Below are 19,513 nucleotides of genomic sequence, written 5' to 3'. Positions count from 1 at the left end.
TCTTCTCAACCATACAACATGCGGAAATTGTTAAATTTTTAAAAGTTGCTAGCTTTATTTAAACTTTACATTTTCTTATGAACAATGTAGATTAATAAGTTATTAATTTGCTGTTTTGTAACCCGTAAGGTATGTAGAAATCGTTAATGCTGGTAAATGTTATTAGCATTGTTGCTAACTTTGTTTAAACTTAGTTAATTGTTATAAACAATAGTAAACTTCAAAATAGCATTCATTTGTTGTTCTGAAACTATAGAAGGGGTGAAAATGTAAAAAAATAATTTCTCGCATAAAATCTCGCAAGTGAGCACGCTTCTTATTCCCGCCGATTATATTCAAATAATCGATTATGCAAAATAATCGGTCGTCCATAATCGATTCAATAATCGCAATAATCGAAAGCAAATAATCGATTATTACCTACAATCGATTTCGTTGCCCATCTTTTGTTACCGTTATTTTGTGATGGCGAATTTAGCTGTGATGAAAAATATTGATTAGTAGCAAATATACGTTGAAGTATGCTATGGAAGAAGAAAATAATCCGTGCTTCGTAGTGAATACTGACAAAAAGGGATTGAAAGAATACTGTTTCATGCACAATTGAATCAACGCCTGAATAAGTTTTTGAATTCCCGGAAACAGTGGCTTTTAGCGTCACGAAGAGATTTAAGAAGTTGCCATTGTCAGCATCAACCCATCTCTGCTGTGCTGCATGTTAATGTAAGTAAATGGAACATTTTTTTTCCATTCGATACTTATGTATGATTAATGAACCGCCAATTACTATCCATTAATTATTTAAGATTACTCATTATTTTATTCTCAGGGTAATTACAATTTAGCATGGTCTTTACTTTCGCTGGCATAGTGAAAAGAATCCATTCAGACGGTTAAAGTTGAAATATCAGAGTTCTCGCAGTAGAATCCACTTTGTTAACAGTTCTTTATGACATTAGTCTCAACCTCAATTAACTCATTTATGAATGATTTATCTTGAAAATGAGTAACTATTTGGAATATGTCGAGGAATAATAGCAATTAATAAGCTGTTCTAAACATAGCCATCAGTTGAACTCTCTCCGATCGTTATAATTTAGGCATTGATTTGTGCTTTAGTACATTTTAACAGACAATCCACTTGGCTTAGTGTGTAGTTTTATGGGGAAACACAAGTGCTGCTGCTAGAGCATTCTCTATGCAAAAAAGAGCCTTGAAAGTTATGGCAAATGTGTCCATCAGGTCTCCTGGAAAGCCATTATTTCTAAAATATAATATAATGACACTACCAAGTATGTACATTTTTTACTGTGCATTATTTGTAAAAAAAGAACCCTACCTTATTTTGATGAACTCAATTGTTGAGGCCTTCACTTTGTAGAATTCCATATTTAATGTTTGGAAAGGAAATTGCTTAGCTTTTCTACAAAACACACACTTTATTGCCGACTAGTTTCGGTTACACTGTACCATTATCAAGACTAGTGATACACATCAGAATTTGCCGGTATATATACTCTGTGGTCGGGTGATTGGAGGGGAAGGGGAGGGGGGAGAGGTAAGTGACGGGGAAGGTGAAGGAGGGAAGAGATAGGGAGAAAAACCAGAGGTAGTTACAAAGTAGAGCGTGGGTTGGCGTCACAAAGATTTTTTGGGGTGTAATAGTGGAATGTCTAGAGGGGGGAAGGGAAAGGGAAAAGGTGGTCATTAGCAATGGGTTCTTTCCTCTTTACAATTTTTAAAATTTCCAACTGTTCTCTGATGTCCAGCTGTGTTCCTTTTTTGACTCGGTGAAGCAATTCCGGGGTAAAATCCGCTTGGTGGCCTTCCTCCCGAAGATGGGTAGCGAATTGGGACATCCCAGTGTTGTTGTAGTAATCGCGCCGGTGTTCCTCCGCTCGTACGGTCAGACTTCTTCCTGTTTGTCCTATGTATTTGGAGTCACAATCACCACACCTTAATTGGTAGACCCCGCTCTTGAGGGCTGAATCAGTGGGGTCCTTGACTGAAGGTAGCATGCTCTTCAGGTTAGAATTATTGTAAAAGGCCGGTTTTATGTTGATTACTTTGAGTAATTTTTCCAATTTAATAGAAGGTTGGCCTAAATATTTTATGCGTCGCCATGACTGTTGATCCGTGGGGGTGGTAGAGTAAATACCTCTGAGTAAGAATTTTCTCTTTTTGCTTTCAAACAAATCGTTGATCAATTTTTCGGTGTAACCATTGGCTATCGCGATTTTTGTGATGGTGGTAATTTCTGAAAGGAGATCTGAGGGCTCTAAAGGGATCGACAAAGCTCTATGCAGCATGCAATGAAAGGCTGACAATTTTTGGGTTATGGCATGCTTGGAAGTTGCGTGGATGACTTGGTCTGTATGAGTAGACTTTCGGTAAATGGAGAACTTATGCTCTCCGTCTTTAATGGAAATATTTAGATCTAAATAATTTAGAGTGCTGCCCTCTTGTAACTCCATAGTGAACTTGATATTTGAATTTAAAGCATTGATAAGGCGTAAAAAATTTCTTAGTTGCCTCTTCGTTCCCGTCCATAAACAAAGTGTGTGTTTTGTAGAAAAGCTAAGCAATTTCCTTTCCAAACACTACCTTATTTTTACCAAACTCCTCGGTTCATGCCTATCTGACCCGTGGGAGTGAAAATATACATATTTTACAACAATTATGTGCCAAAAGAGGTCCACATCACTCTGCCTCGCTCATTTTTAACAAATTGCCTACGAGTATAAAACATATTTCAAATATTAATGTTTTTAAGACAGAATTTAAAAAATTTTACAGCCTAAGGGTTATTATAATGTAAATGAATTCTTGTCTGATAGTGTATGACAACATGTATGTTTTGATGTTCTATGTCACATGTTCTATGTCTGTTCTATGTCTCCCTGACAATGTTCTGTGTCACATGTTTGACCCATGGAACAATAAAGATATTATTATTATTACATATTGCACTCAAGGGCATAAGTAACACGTTTCTAAGTTGTTTCTGTACAATAAGATTGCAATCCTTAAAATTTTTGTTATGTAATCAATTACTCGTGTTTGTTGATAGAAAAATTAGTGGTATATTAAAATCTATGGTTATCACCTGTTTGATAAGCATGTAGGCAGGATTTATGATGATTAAGTACCAAGTCTGCTAAGGAAGTATAATGTAAGCAAATCAATTGGTATTAGTGTATTTATAACAATTTTATATTTACAGGCTGCAGTAAATTAAAACAACATAATAGCCAGTGCCTCATGTGGATGGGAGGAATGGCACCTGGGTTTTCTCACTTGGAGAGGAAAGTAGGTGCTTTATTGGCTTGTGACCCAAAGCAAAAGGGTGCTGCTGTGGAGGAGATGAAATTCAGCCAATTGCCATTGACATCAGATGAGGATTTCATCAAACTCTGCCGTAGGATAAGTGAAGATCCCTCATTTGAGCCAAAGGTGGTAAGTGAATAATGATAATTTGTGTGCTGCCATCCTGATTCAAACAATGTATGATTTTTTAAATGAAAGAACAATTAAGTTTTTGTAAGAAAGTTTCATAAGAGTTTCATTTGTAAGAAAGTTTCAGAAGTATATCTTGAGCTCGCCAGACATTCGTAGGTGCTTGGAATTCCAACTGCTATAAAAATACTCAAGTACAACATAATTTTGAAGTGGGTATGGATTAATGTCCAATGAAATATTAAAAAATTATGGTATGATTATGGTATGATTGGATTTTTGTTATTTCATATGCACTTGTGCACACATACTACATGTGCATACTAACCATGACAACTGTGTTAATTTCATTGGTGAATTTTTCTTCTGGCTGAAAACATGATTTTTATTATTCTTGTATTAGCTGTTAACTCTTCATTGATTTGGTCTTTTTTATCTCTAGATGCAATGTTTGGTAGCAGTTGAATGAGCACTTCTACAAAATATGTTGCGTCGTCTTAGAATGACAATGTAGCAGAGCTGTAAGCCCTTACAGGCAAACTTCAGAAGAATTCGGTTAAGAAATCATTTTATAGCACTCCAGTGTGTCCTGTTATTTTTTGTGAGTGCATCCAACAAGATATTCTAAGATTATTATAATAATTGATCATTGAAATGAACTTTTAACTTATTACATTAAGTGATATTAACAATGTTTTTTATAATTTTATAGGTGTATGCAGAAGGGTCGACCGTGATGCATCAGATGTGGAGCTGAAAGGGTGTCTGAGTAATTGGCTCAACCAGGCTAAAGTCGGGAAAATAAGATAGTAAGTAGTTGCTTCTCATTTCTCTGCCACACTAATTCGATCATCCCAGACATTTTCTTCATATTTTCCATTCCCTCTTACAATAGGTATACACTATAATGTTCCATGATGTATCATTTCACATGGAGTAATTACTATTTTCTCTTCAGGGATTGGCAGGATAAACAGACTGAGGATCAGGCTGATGAAGACAATAATTTTGCTTAATAAGTTCATCAGTAACGATCTATAAGTATGTAACCATGTAAGTTCCATGCGCAACCTTGTACTCCCATAACTAAACAAGAATTCAAAAGAATGAAGTTTTAATTTTACATTCTCACAGCCAATCAGCATACTTGTGAATGTTTTGATGAAATTCGAGCAATATGTTTTTACCTTTTGAAGATTTCTGTATTTTAGTTATTACCATGTGTGGCCTAGGGGGTCATAAATTTTTTAAAGTGTTTCTGTCTTTGATGTTTCCTATTCAGTTTGTAAGTATTTCACTCACTTCATTAATAATGATTAACTATCGATGACTAGATATCTACTTTCGGTATGTCCACCGCTGCCTCAGCATGTACATAATTAATGAGAAAAATAAATTCTTCAGCATTTATTTGTTGCCCATTTTATTAAATAAATTTAGCTCCCAAATTCTGTGCATGTGAAATGACTAACAATTGATAGAGTGGAAAATTTTAAATTTTGTTGTTCTAAATTAATCATTATTTAGGAGAGCATTTTAAAAGCAGAAATTTTAAGTCAGTTTTTCCTCAGCAAGTGTCACTACAGAAATGGTAGGTGTGGAACTAGTTTTCCTAGTATGTAGCAATGTGACACTACACATTTTCAGCAGGTGTGATGTGACAAGTTTGATGCGACAAGTTTGCTGCAAGTTTGATGCGACAAGTGTGCTGCATGTTTGAAAAAGCATAACAAGGCGGTTTGATTTAAGCTTGCAGGCTTGTCATGACAAGCTTTCTGCAAACTTACAACTATGTCGTGACAAGCTTGCAGCAAGTTTAGCATGCTATCTGGGATCAATGTTAACACACATAAAGAACTCAGAACAATATTTCAATTGCCAGCTCACTGAAGAGTCGATGAACTAATATTGTCCACCAACAAGAAGATAAAGGTATCACCAATTATCAATGGGAACACAAATTAAGAACTCAAAAGAGTAATCTAATTGCCAGCTCACTGAAGAGTCCATCAGCTAACATTGTTCATCACAGGAAGCTAAAGTTCTAAATACAAATGTATACAATTTTATACAGGATTTCCTGTATAAAACTGTACACAATTGTATACAAAATGTGTACATTGTATACAAATTTGGCTTCATACAATTGTATACAGTGTATACAATTTACACATTTTCATACACTGTATACAATTGTATACATTTCATACAATTGTATACGTTTCATACATTTGTATACATTTCATACAATTGTATACATTTCATACAGTTGTATACATTTCATACAATTGCATACATTTCATACAATTGTATACATTTCATACAATTGTATACATTTCATACAATTGTATACATTTCATACAATTGTATACAGTGTATGAAAATGTGTAAATTGTATACACTGTATACAATTGTATGAAGCCAAATTTGTATACAATGTACACATTTTGTATACAATTGTGTACAGGTTTATACAGGAAATCCTGTATGAAATTGTATACAATTGTATACAAAATTTTCACTGGGGTAACTACGACCACGTATGTAAACAAAAACACTCACTCTTAAAATGTGTTTATATTCACCATGAAAGAATGCCAATTCTACCTAATTTCAAGGAGCATTGAATTTAAAGTAACTAAAATTATACATTTTAAAAGAAGATGATAAATTCTTACCTAATTAGAATCCCCAAGGACGATCAACAGTTCCACAACGTTGGCCGCCATAGCCTCAGCAAACTTCCCAAGCACCCTGTTAAACAATCGCGTATCGCGTAGCGGAGGATTGTTGCACAAACTCGCATTTGCAGCGTTCCAGCAGCGTGCTGCAGGCATGCTTTGGGCATGCGCTGTTGATGCGCTGCAATTGCATGTTTCGCCAGCGTGCTGCGAAAGAGCGCTGCACAAGCGCTGTTACCGCGCTTCATTGAAACGGAAACGAACTTGCAGCTGTGAAACCCCTGTGCAGCGCTGCTGCAGCTATTTGTGTTTACAGGGGTATTTAGGGTAATTCTGTCAAAATTTCCCAATTTTATGGGTACTATTTTGAAGGCGACATTATCAATGTAGAAGAGTAAATAAATATTTTTTTCTAAAAAAAAACTGAAATTCCCATTATTATCTGAACACACCTTGAACACCTTCAAAATGCGAATATGCATTCTCTCTAGTATTCTGTGCGATCGAGACAGCTTCGCACGCGCTAGCGAGGAGCGTAAAATCATCTGTCATCTTCAACCTCCCCTCCTGCTGCCCTCTTCCCAAGGCCAATTCGTGAGAATGAGGCGACTCATTATTGATGACGCAGCGCTCGTCAGCTTGCTTCGCTCTGAGATTCCTCTCGGTCCATCGAGAGAGCCCAGCGCCGTTTTCTGAACGATAGGAAGTCAACTTTTTCCTCTTAGTAATGGGAGGTATTTAAGGGAACCAGAGGTTTATAATGTACGTGTATATTCGAGGAAAATTTGCGTTGCCGGAAAATATAACTACGGTGACGCTAAATTTCATTTTCGTCCCTTTTAAATGCACGGTTTTCATTATTTTAAATTCAATAACTAAGTTAAAACCATTGAAATCAATGTTGCGTGTGTCATTTAACAGTTAGAAAAACCAAGTTATGTGACGCCACAAAAATATCTGTCCGCAAAAGTGGAACGATTTTAGTTTTACCACGCCAAAATATTTGAATCAGAAGACTAATTATGATCAATCTAGGATTTTCAAAATTTATAAAACTGCGAGATGCAATCGTAGCGCTTCGCCTGTGTTAGAGGGGCTGCACTGTGGCTCACGATGGAATTCCCCATGCGATGCAGACCATAAGGGTTGTGTTACCATCTTGTATAGCTGATTTTTTATTGAAATCAAAATCAAATCGTAATCAGTACACATCTATCACTAAAAAAGCGAAGGTTTGACAACGATCTCCGATGGCGGAGAGATAAAAATCATTTGAAGAAAGAATCTATTTCAATACAAAGACAATGACTGGCAAGTTTATCAATAGTTTCACAATATAGATTAATTTTTTGTTTCATTGTAGAGTAAAAATAAGGTAGAAAAAGATAGTATGCTCTCACAATGGATAAATTTCAAGAATATGAAATAGATCTGACATGTAAGGTAACAATGGCTGGCAGTTCACTATTGATATTGCTCAGACTCTCAGCTAGTATGGGATTCGCAGGGAGAAATAAGAAATCTAGGCACAGGCATAAGAAATCGTAGATACCGAGTTCTTCTAATATGTAGTCATTGGAGCCCTTAATAAGGTTAAAAATCCGTATGAATAGAAAATACATGTGATGCAAATATTACGTCACATTCCTCAGCAGGATGTTTGCGGATATTCGAAGAAAAACTTGATTGCCGGCAAAATAACTGTACTGAGCGTTGCAAATATTCTTTTCTAATATATAGTTTATTGGATTCCTAAACACGGTTGAAATGCCAATGGATAGAAAATAGATGTGATAGGAAAATTACGTCACATTCCTCAACTGGACGGTCGTGGATATTCGAGGAAAATCTGTGTTGCCGGCAAATATAACTGTATTGAACTTTACAAATATTCTTTTCATCTAAAATTTAGTTGTTGGAGTCCTTTACACTGTTGAAAACTTACACTTTTAACAGATAGAAAATAGATGTGATAAAAAATTACGTCAAATTCCTCAAAAGACTATGAATTAAATGAAGTAATCAAAATGCCAAGAAAGGTAATAGCTGATGAAGATGAGAGAACTATTTATTGAAAATGCCAATAAGCAATCAAACATTTGTGGTTATTAGATGTTTACTGTCTTGAAAATGCTGGAAACTACGTAGAATAACGACAACCTCTGTCTCAACGTTCCGGATCAGAAGAAGCTATCAAGCTAATTTCATTAACATGGAAGTTAAAATTCAATTAGATAGATACTCTATAAGTCGGTTCAAATTTATGACGTGATCGTGGGGCACAATACAAGGAATAGGACTGAGAACTGCTTCAGATTCGTGGAAATTTAGAATCCCTACTGTTAATCCCTTAACATGAAATTCCATGAGAAAAATATCCCTTGAAACGAGAATCGAGCAACGGACCATTGTCTTTCCGGTCCATCGCGGAGAACGCTACGCTTCCCAGATTCCCGAATTCTCATGGCGACCATACCGACAGGAATTGTTTTTTGCATTTTCGAGGTCATGGCATCAAAATTTTGTGCAGTTTATTGAAAAAAAATCATGCAATGGTGACAAGCGCGGGGCGGTGTTGTTATAATTCGGAAACTTAGGGTTCGGGGGGAAAATCGAATTCCCATACCTATCCGTTCAGCAAAATATCTATCGAAATTCACCGTTTCTGTCGGACCTGGAGGTATGGCGAGGCACTAATGTGATGCTCTACGCATCGCACTGCAAGATATCCATTCTCAATTGCACAGGCAATCTAAGTCTAGAGCGCAGCCTTCGAGTCTCTAGCGGCACCCAGCCCAAATCGTTTAATATCGGGTTGGCGCATTCTGTACGCCCGTAGTAATTTTTGACAAATCATGCAGCTTTTCTTTGTATTATATTAAGTTCACGGATTAAGTCTTTCTGCGCCGGATGCCATATGCACGCTGCATATTCAATGTGTGGCCGGATGAGTGCGAATTACAACCTATCTTTCAATTTCTCATCCGGAAATCTTCCTACAACGCACTTAAAAAAGCCTAGCTCCTTCAGGGCTCTATCACAAATACAGTTTGGGATAGAGGAGAGTCGAGGAGATTCGTAAAATGGTCTATGTATCTTATGCACGAACGGCAGTAGAAACTAAACAAAAGTCAAAATCAGTATTTTTCAATAGTTTCCTTCCCAGGAGCGAAATGTAGAAACGAAACAAAATGGATATAAGCCCACTAGATATAAATGGGTTTAATTAGATAGAAATGGATATAAATGGGGGCTAAACTAAGGGTCGAAACGAAATCGGAGTCATGATTACTTTGGGTCGAAGCTAAACTAAAACTCTGGGACGAAATGAAACGTAGACAATGTTTCGCACCAGAGGGACCACGTGTTTCACCTTCCAAGAGTTTAGTATCATAGTACACAATGAGCAAGGCCGTACCCAAGGGGGGGGATCAAGGGGGATTGATCCCCCCCCCTGAAATGAAAAAAATTAAACAGCTCCTTTATGCTCGCTTGGTGCTCACACGAAGATAATATATAGCGGCGCAGGGACATCTAGTAGTCCAATGCGGCTTAAGTCAATAATTATCTAAGCGAATTTGCAGGTGCAGTGTGTGTAGTTGCAGTGCAGTGTGTGAAATTATAGTGCTGTGAATTAGTAGAGAGGTGAGTGACTTATGAGCCTCCTGAGGGACCGCAGAATTGACATCGACACCGAGGAGTTAATTCATTTGGTCACTGCAAAGAAAGCAAGAAAGCTAAATTCAATTTTTTAATAATATTTTTATATTTTCCTGTAAGGGTTTATAATAAATATTTATATTTTACCGTACACGCTATTTTATTTATCATATAAAAATAATTTTATGTTTGTCTACTTTTCCATAAACCCCTCCCCCCCCCCGAAAATATTTTTTGGCTACGGCCTTGAAAATGAGTACGAAGTATGATTGAATGAAGTAGAGATTCGGCCTACCGCCTATAGATGCATGGGGCTCTCATGTTTTTACCACTATCAAGAGAACGGAGAACCCAAGCTGGCCATTCAATTTTTAAGCCCAATATTGTAACCTCTCTACACGTACGCCAAACGTAATGAGTCGAAACTATTCCCTCTTATCCCCCTTCTGGGATAACTTCTGGGATCGAAACTTAACTATGAGCAGCGGAGTTTCGATTAATTTAGTTCCGTTCACGGGAGTAAAGTTTCGTTCCGGATCGGAACTAAACTTGGTGATTTTAATTTCGTGCGGGTACAAAACAAAACCTAGGCCTCGTATTTTCGTTTCCCTCCGACTCGAAACGAAACATTCTCGTTTCGTTTCACTTACCATCCCTGATCATAAGTGATAGGATAACTTAAGTAACATCTGAACAAGGCCTAGGAGGAGAGACACAAGTAGGTAACACAACCACGGGTGCAAGAGAAGGTAACGGGCTGAACTCATTATTTCTTTCGGCGCGGAAAATAGTCAGTGAAGAACTTACGCAGCTCTTAAAATTAATCACCCTCGCAATTCACGGTCATTAAAAATTCAATTTCCTCTTAAGAGCCTCCGTGGTGATTAAGAGGAGACGGGAAATAAGAACCTCTTGGTATCAACTGCCACATACATTCGTTACGTGGCTTTACTGGCCGTAGTGGCTGAATCAGCTATGTACAATTTGTTTTTTTAAAATATTACGCCAAGAATTTAGTCACAAATTTAAAAAATAATTTTTCAACTGTAAAAAGGAGAAGCGCGCCTCACTATAAACACGCGTTTTTAAAGTCATCAATTACGTATGTTGCATGAAGTTGCATAACAACCGCGAAAGACATTTAATAAATACATACATTCACGACACGCAATTTTAAGAATTTATGACATCAATTTCATATGTGACATCAATATCAATACATATGTCCTCAAAGAGTTCAGGAACAGTTCTCAGTGCAGTTTACGTGTTATTTCGAAAGAACTCTCAACACTACTACATTAAATTAAATGTGGTTTTAACTCAAACTAGGCATTTAAATGTTTTCTTTCCTGAATAAATCAAATGAAAACGAGAAAAAACGTCTAGACCTACACTCCAAGACGTTGATTAAATATTTTATATAGATAAAAAACTCAATCCTAAAGAAAGGCGATCCATTTACCAGTTTCTAGTATACGGTAGGTGCGACTATTGAAGCTGAAGAAAATTCCGTTTATTAAAATGTGGAACTAATATTACGGGCAGAAAATCTCCTATGATAGTGCTTATACAAAATATGTACTGCTCATCCTTTCTATCTCTTAATTCACACGTTCAGCATCGAACAAGATTTAAGTTGAAAGCGTTATCGGGGGCAGATTGATGCCTAAAATCCAGTCGCAACAAGTTACAGCGCGAGAAGTTGTTGTTGAACCAAAATTACGCGTGGCGTGTATAATAATTTGAATGATGAGCGCGCAACTTTCGGTCATATTTATTGAGCACTATTTTCTGATACTGCCGGGGAAAAATTCGCTCGCCAAGTGGCGTTTTGGAGTTTTTATTCAAGGTTGGATCACTATAGGTAGTATCAAACGTCTTTACTAACTCTAGAATTCTAATTTTTACCTGAAGGAATCATTTTCGCTCAAATATTTATAACATTCCAGGGACGATTGTAGTAGAAATGCGAAAATATCAAAATCCGATTAAATCCAATCAATTTCAGCTCGAAACCCAATATCTTTGCTACCGTTCATTCGACTTTAGATTCCACTTGAAGCATAAAGACAATTATCAGTTCTGTCCGACACGATTTCAAGATAACCGTTGCTCAAGCAGACTGATACAAGTGCTCTCCTTTTGAACGTCTACTATTAGTAACCGATATTGTTTTATTTTAAGACGTGGGCAACTCTCTTCAGCTTACCTGATGTAATCTAAATTGGAAATTTCAACCATGAGATCTATACAGGCAGGAAAAAAATTGACACGAAAATTTAACCGTAATGGCCTAACGCCAGTTAGAACCAAAATGAATTAAATCGACACTTGAAGCTTGTACGTGTTGGAAGGGCTCCATATTAGCAATAACAGACACTTTGTCACTTCCACACTATATTTAAAGAAAATATTAATATTATATTTTCTGTACTTAATAATGGTGTAACAGCCGAAACCTGTAGAAAATTGTTTTTTAATACATTGTGGAAGTAATACAGTGTCTGCTATTGAAAATAGCAAAATTACTGATGGTTTTTAGGCCAAAAACGCACCATTTTTTCGAGTGCTCCGATTTTCCACATTTTTCGTCCTGTTGTCGGATCCTCTAGACAATTGAGGAATTCGAATGTTTTGCATGCCGCATATCGCGATGTATCCGAGGCATTCGGCAACAGGGCAAATTCGCAGCCAATAGGAGCACTTGGGTCAGAGTTTCCGTAGTTTAAAAATGGTGCGTTTTAGACCTAAAGATAATAGGTAATTTTGTTTTCCACTGTCATCAGCTATCGTTGGGTAGCATGTTGGATATCCGACGATTTGATCGATGGATTTTTCTCTTTTATAGGAAAATCCTCCAAAATCGTTGGCACATTAATGGCTGTTGCCTGGTTTCGCTAGTGAGTGGGCCCTTTCCGCTTCTATAGCGGTAAGGTGTTCTACTCCGTCCCATCCCGCGAACTGAATAAAATACAAAGTAAGGCTGCGCGGTTCGTCAAAAACTGCCACGGGCGTACAGACGGTGTAACCCAGATGTTAAGCGAATTAGGCTGGGAGCCGTTGGAGACTCGGAGGCTGCGCGCTAGGCTTAGATTGCTTGAACAATTGAGAATAGATATCTTAAAGAGCGACACGGAGAACATAATATTACAGCCACACTATATTTCCAGGTACGATTGAAGCGATAAATTAAGAGGGATGTTTTGCCGAACGGACGGATTTGGGAATTCGTTTTTCCCCCGAACCATAAAGGACTTTAATAAACGTTAGTCCAAACCTCGTTAGAGCACTTCATTTTTTTTTAAGGCTGTAAACGGCTGGTGTCCTAACACCCCCTGCCACACGCCTTTTAGGCGGCTTGCGGGGTATTACGTAGATGTAGATCCCTTCCAACCCTTTCCTTACCCGAGAGGCGTCCTCGGGCTCCTTATCGCGGGGCGCCTCTTTCCTTGTTCCTTCCCATCCAACCCCCACCCCGGGTGATCGGGCGAATCAGTACGATTGCTGGGTCCCGGCCCCGGTGCGTTGTATCCTCGGAGGGCTTCCCTGTGCCCTCATCTTGTCATCAGCTATCCGGCGTTAAAATTTCGTGACACAATTTTTCTCCAACCTATATATTACAAACTCTGGTGTTCTCCATTTTTCTTCTTCTTCCTCCATCATACCATTCATCTGCTGCGTTACAGAGTAGTGGATACAGAAAAAACTCAATGGGGGGGGGCGCAAAAGATATTTTGAGCTACCTATTCTTTTATCGTAATAAAAAATAATCAAGTTACACGCTAAGTTTAAGATAGTCTTATTTAAACTGATTATACGCATATACGCAAGACAATGATATCTTATGATATAAAAATGTTAAAATTGTGGTTCTGCATTGTTTGGAAATGCGGGAAGCCCCGCAAAGGGGTCGCGCGCCCCTCATTCGTATCCGCCACTGACGTTACAGCCCGATGTGGGGTCTTGGCTTCCTCTATTGTATGCATCCATTCACTTAGTTCTTCTTACTTTCCAACTCCATCTTATAACTCCCATATTGCCTTCAAATCATCCTCCACATCCAGTGGCCATCTCTTCCGTGGTTCTGACCCCTTCCATCTTGCTACCTAAGTTTTAGCTTGGGCATTATGTCTTTTTCCAAACTTTCTACATGTCCCAACCATGCCAGCCGAAGTTACTAGGCAAATCTATCTATATCCTTCCCATCTAAAATTTCATCTACAAGTTTATTCTGATTCTATATCTCTCACCGTCTCTAATTGGAACTTAGATTCTACTAATGATCTTTCGTTCAAATTTTCCAAGGTTTTTCCAAGGGGTTTCCATATGATATGTCTTCTGTTCCCATGTCTCAGTTCCATAAGTTACAACTGGTCTGATAATAGTTTTATGCATCTTCAGCTTTCTATCGTATTTACATGTTTATATATTGCTAGTTAAACTACCGTTGGTGCAAATAGGGAAGATTCTAGCAGGGCTAACTGGATTCCCTGAGCATGCAAGCTCGGAGAAACGTGATTTTACAAAGTTACTAGATGCTAGTCAAGGAAAACACGTTTAAAAATTTAATAGTTAGTGCTGGCATGTAATTTTTTTCTATTTTCAAAGGATTCTCCACAATTTAGCTGGATACAATGGAAATTTAGGATAGCTGGCTATAGCAGATTAGGAAAACTGGTCTAATAATAGTATTATAGATCTTCAGCTTTGTATTCCAAAATATTGCAGACGCTTTATTCTCATAATTATTTTCCAGAAATTTCGTAACTCGGTGCAGTGTATACCACGTGTTCTATTTATGTATGTAGTGAGTCAATAACTACCAATCATACTTTGTACTCATGGAGATAACACGGCGCTTACGCTTAAGCTGACGGCTTCCGAACGCTGACATAATCTTTTTAACCCATACGTGACCTCCAATCAACACTGTCCTCGTGTAATCTTCCTTTCTTACGCGGTATTATGTGAACGCTTCTCAACTTGCGATTTCCCGTACATAATCTCTTTTATATGTGAATGGCGGCCAGATAATCAGTGATGTCGATTGTTCTGACTCTTAATGTGTATTTCAAACTTCCCTACGCTAGATGGACACGAATGACTTTTACGAAATAAGCTCATAGATTCAGTCACGCTGATAACATCCTAGTAACTACAGCCGGAGCACAATCATGGGCGGATTTAGGGGGGGGGGGTGGGACACGTGCCCCCCCTAGGCTCTTAAAAAATATACAAATTTTTATGCAGTTATCATTACGTTCGTTTTGTTTTGTGTATTGCGGAGCCTCTATCATTTAATTTCATACCGATAACTTCCATAATAAAATAAAGAGGATATTTCGGACAGTAACTGTTGTATCTTGTTTTTAATCTCAAGTATGTGAAGATGGCTTGCCGGTCACACCCTAGTGGTCCCCCAGAAAAAAATCCTGAATGCTCCCCTGAGCACAATGAAAGAAATACCGTGGAATGGAACAATATGTGCGCAGAGTACTTAACATGCGAATTAAAATTTTTATTAACGTTACCTCGTATGGAGCTATCCAGCAGTTGATTGGTAGTATTTGAACGGGGTCAATGTGGCAACCAGAAATCAGTTTAGTGAGGAAATGCTCTTAGCCTAAATTCAAGGAGAGAGTAGGTTGGTACCAACTTGTACATTTTGAACTACTGTTTTGCATTATTCATTTCGTTTATCGGTTGAATTTCTTTAAAATACAGGGTTTTAAATTGGTATGTTGAAACAACAGCGATTCTGGCCTAATGCTCAACCTTAAAGAATATACAATTGTGGTATATTTTCTTTACCTGCAATTTTATTGTCTTCAGGTGGCCATTATATGCCTTCCCTTGAAGTATCATTATTTGAAAATAAACCTTTGATATTGGTTTACCAAAGCTTTAAGAAACGTTTAGTCGTCTTTGATGAAATATCAATTTTACAGGTGAACCTTTACTAATGGTTTACCTAAACTTTTAGCTCTATTTGATGAAATATCAATTTCACAGGTGGATTAAAAAGTTCATTCACGTTGAAATTCGCTTTAATTTCCATTGGATTCAAACAGATAATTCTTAAAAAACATTAAGAGATTTTTTCAAATGTGCCCTCACAAGATGTTTTCCAAAATAAGATTTTTCACTCACTTTGAATATTAATGCCGTTTCATGTCCCTAATCAATTTTTAATGCCAATGTCAATAATGTTGTGCACGATTTAACTTTACAGCGAGCGAATAAGATGTTCATAACATACAATCACTTGAAATATAGCTTTTTTCATTGATCAACTCATATTATAGCGCTACCGATTGGAGTTGTTACAGCAAGGCCACGATAGCAATTTACATGTTGCTTACTACAAGAATAAATATTCTCTGAACGGGACAACGTTCGAAGAATATCTGAAGGAGAAAAACTACACACAATTTCAACAGTCTAGTAAGAATTCACGATAACATCTACGCGCTGATATTGCTATTTGAAATGCGATAAGATTACGCTTGGTTTTGGTTGTGCATCGTGATAAAACTATGATGAATTCGATAAGTTTCAATAGCGGTTGTCTACATTAGTGACAGATAAGGTACAAGAGTATGTAACACAAGCTTAAGGACTTTTGAGATCGGCATTTATGATCAATATCCAAAGGTCCCCTGAGGTTGGAATATCTTCGTAACTTTTGAAGCTACGACGTTGAATTGAAACTTGACCTTGGTCTACGAAGATAACACGGATGAGATATACTTAAGCGTGCCATCTTCGTTTACATTGTGCATGCCTTTTTTTACTTTCCATTTACTCTGGTTGGCGATCGCCATTGAAAAAATTGCAATGATTTATGAATTTAAGTGGAAGTCGATGGAAAAACGAACGTTAAACATTTCAAATCAAATAACTTTGTAATTTCCGCACTGTTTAAATGAGGAATCGAAAAAAGGTGTATTTTAGAGTGACACTCTGGCTATTGATGATTGGATCGTAATATATTTTCACGGTTTATTGAAACAACGAAACAGGAGTGGTACAATATTGAACAGAAAGATATTTGAAATTCTTATTGTCTATTTGAAATGAAATCCACAATAGAAATTTAACTACAGCAAAAAGTTTAAAACTTACCCTAAAATTCTTACTGAACTCTCTTGAGGTGACGGTTGTTTTGTTATCATGTATCACCTACAACCAAATCATGTGGCTTATAAGGTAGTATTAGCTACATGTGGCGGCGAGGAAAGTGCAAAGTTGTTTAATTTACCTTGACACTTTGTACGTAGGTAGGTGGTAAATGAATGTACTTATATTATCATTACAATTAGATCTGGCATGCAGACAGATAGGTCCCCATGGTCTTTAGCTCCCCCCAAAATTTCTTCAAGTCATAATTGACTGTAATGTAGTGCACGATTAAACTTCATAGCGAGCGAACAATACGTTCATAACTTACAATCAACAATAAACAAACAACATATCGATGGCTAAGTTCTAACAATACGTATCTCAAAATTTGGCCGGTCTGAGTTAATACTGCTAATACTGTTATTAAAAAATAAAATTCAAACAAAAAAAAACTCTTTGTTTGCAAATGTATGCTTCTTTTTCAACTATATGTATTTTTGGTCTTTAATTTCAATAAAAATTATATACAATTAAAAAAATAAATTTTTTTTTTTGCTTTCCATAAAAGTTGCTATTTTACAGATGCAAGTTGTTAGAAATTAGCCATAGATGTTATGCATAGTATAAAAGAGGATATATCGGTTTGTCTGTCCGCTATGCATTTCAATACGGCTGGACGGTTTGCGACCAAAAGGTAGTACAATTATGCATCTTATGCTATCGAACCCCGTAGTGCTACTTTCGGTTGCGTCACGTCATTTTCCTCTTTCCTCATAACCGTTCGTTGCGTCACGTTATACAACTTGTGTGGTTGGACATACTACGGTGTAGGCACACCTCTTGACACGCTCAAAGAGAAAACATTAAAATTCTGCTCTGTGACCATGAATTCCAAGTTCCAAGTTTTCTTCTACTCTGGGTACTATACTAGTTGCCAGCTAGTACAAAATATAACTTTTTTCATTGATCCATTCATATCATTGCTTTACCGGTTGGAGTTGTTACAACAAGGCCCCAAAAAACTACTGGATTCATAGCTGATAGAGGAGGGTATGTTTGTACCTTGTCCTCGAGTACGACATTTCAATATGCTGGTCACAAGAGGTGACGCAATGTGTTGTGTCCTCTCCGTTCCGCCAGCTAATCTTTGCACAGCGGAAAATCTTATCGTCTACCCGTATCAAGGCCACGAATTCACGCAGTAACGTAAGGAAATTGGATATTCCTACCAAGAGATCCCAACCATGTAATTACGGTGAAATAAACCCGCAAATTTTGCAATTCCGCTTTCCGCACCGCATCTTATGAAGCACAGTAGACGCCGATTCAATAGCAGTACGACAAAAAATTTACCTCGCTAAGTACTTATCGTCGTTGCTTATTTATTTCAAATTAAAGCTACTCTGTGATTTCACATCCGATTGATTCGGCGGTGATGATGTGGAAGTGCTACATTTTTCTGATTTTCGTAGCTGAATAATTACTTCAACTATTATGGGCTACCTATTCCTGGCATCATATTTCGTCATTTATTTGATATCGAAAAAATGTATTTCAAATAATGCTACAATATGAAAATTGTTATAAGTATGAAATAAACCATGAAAATAATTTTATCATAACTAGGGCAGATTAACGCCGCCTCGGAATAATACATTGGTGAAATTCTACTCGAAAAACGACTCAATTCTACGATGTTAATTTTAAAGCCAATACCTGCTCTCAATAAAACTAAACCGTCGAATTGAAGAATCTATTACTTGCTAAAAATTTATCGTATTTTATGAGACGAATTATAATTATTTTTAATGGTGCTATCAAATACTGAATTTCATTAAATTTTGTAATAATCCTACATGTTATCTTTTACCGTTCTAATTTGGAGCAACAGTGAGGCAAAGTTACTTTGCTGCCAGTTGAATTTAAACGAGGTTAACGAGCACCAAAAAAATTCTATTCACGTGCATCCACAGGGTAAAATAATAGAAGCAACAACTATGCGGGTGCAACCGCTTATCGCATTCTTCCGAGTCAAGTAATTTCGACCTTATCCGAATCGAACACCTGCGATGTTCAAGCCATTGAGAGACGTGCTGTCCTTATGAACTCCTGTGTCGCGAAGTGATCGCTGCTGTTTACGGTAAAGTCGCCATAACTGCAAATAAAACTCGTTCAACCTCTCGATGCGATCGTCTGCCAGTCTTCGCGCGGTAAGCAAGTGGAATTCATTGCAGATGGATTAAATGCGCGAATTGAATAAAAAAAATTGGGAAAACCACGCGTTTTGTTTATTAAAAAAATACTGCACAGATTTTACAGGTCTTCTGTTAGGGTGCGATTAAGAATAGGGTAGTTTCCTCCATCAAAGAAAACGAAAGGCATTGATTGCGATTCGTTACCAAACATTAGTGTATTCATAATTCTTCTAGGGGAGGCAGCTGCCCCTCGGTGGGTACGCCCATGAATCAGGAAAGGAAACTGAAATTATACTGCATGGCTTTCTTTTTAAGTCGAATTGGAAAGATGCGATTTAAAAGATTGAATGTGAAGTCACTGTCTGACGTCATGCATATAAAAAAGACCGGTGTACATAA

The 19,513-nt window shown here is 37.3% G+C and overlaps 1 protein-coding gene and 2 long non-coding RNA genes across 3 annotated transcripts in view; 2 read left to right on the top strand and 1 right to left on the bottom strand.

The window, feature by feature from the left end:
• The window catches only part of LOC124167748 (UDP-glycosyltransferase UGT5-like), a 59,731-nt gene that overhangs the window by 22,321 nt on the left and 17,897 nt on the right, over window positions 1-19,513 (bottom strand). The gene's annotated exons all lie outside the window — the stretch shown is intronic.
• On the top strand, window positions 691-3,985 carry LOC124167750. The gene is made up of 3 exons (XR_006866751.1): window positions 691-723; window positions 3,224-3,456; window positions 3,899-3,985. It is a non-coding gene; the product is annotated as an uncharacterized LOC124167750 (long non-coding RNA).
• On the top strand, window positions 4,022-4,866 carry LOC124167749. The gene is made up of 3 exons (XR_006866750.1): window positions 4,022-4,057; window positions 4,169-4,265; window positions 4,415-4,866. It is a non-coding gene; the product is annotated as an uncharacterized LOC124167749 (long non-coding RNA).

This window comes from Ischnura elegans, chromosome 11 (assembly GCF_921293095.1).
Source record: "Ischnura elegans chromosome 11, ioIscEleg1.1, whole genome shotgun sequence".
Lineage (NCBI taxonomy): Eukaryota > Metazoa > Arthropoda > Insecta > Odonata > Coenagrionidae > Ischnura > Ischnura elegans.
This window is presented reverse-complemented; position numbering and strand designations above follow the sequence as displayed.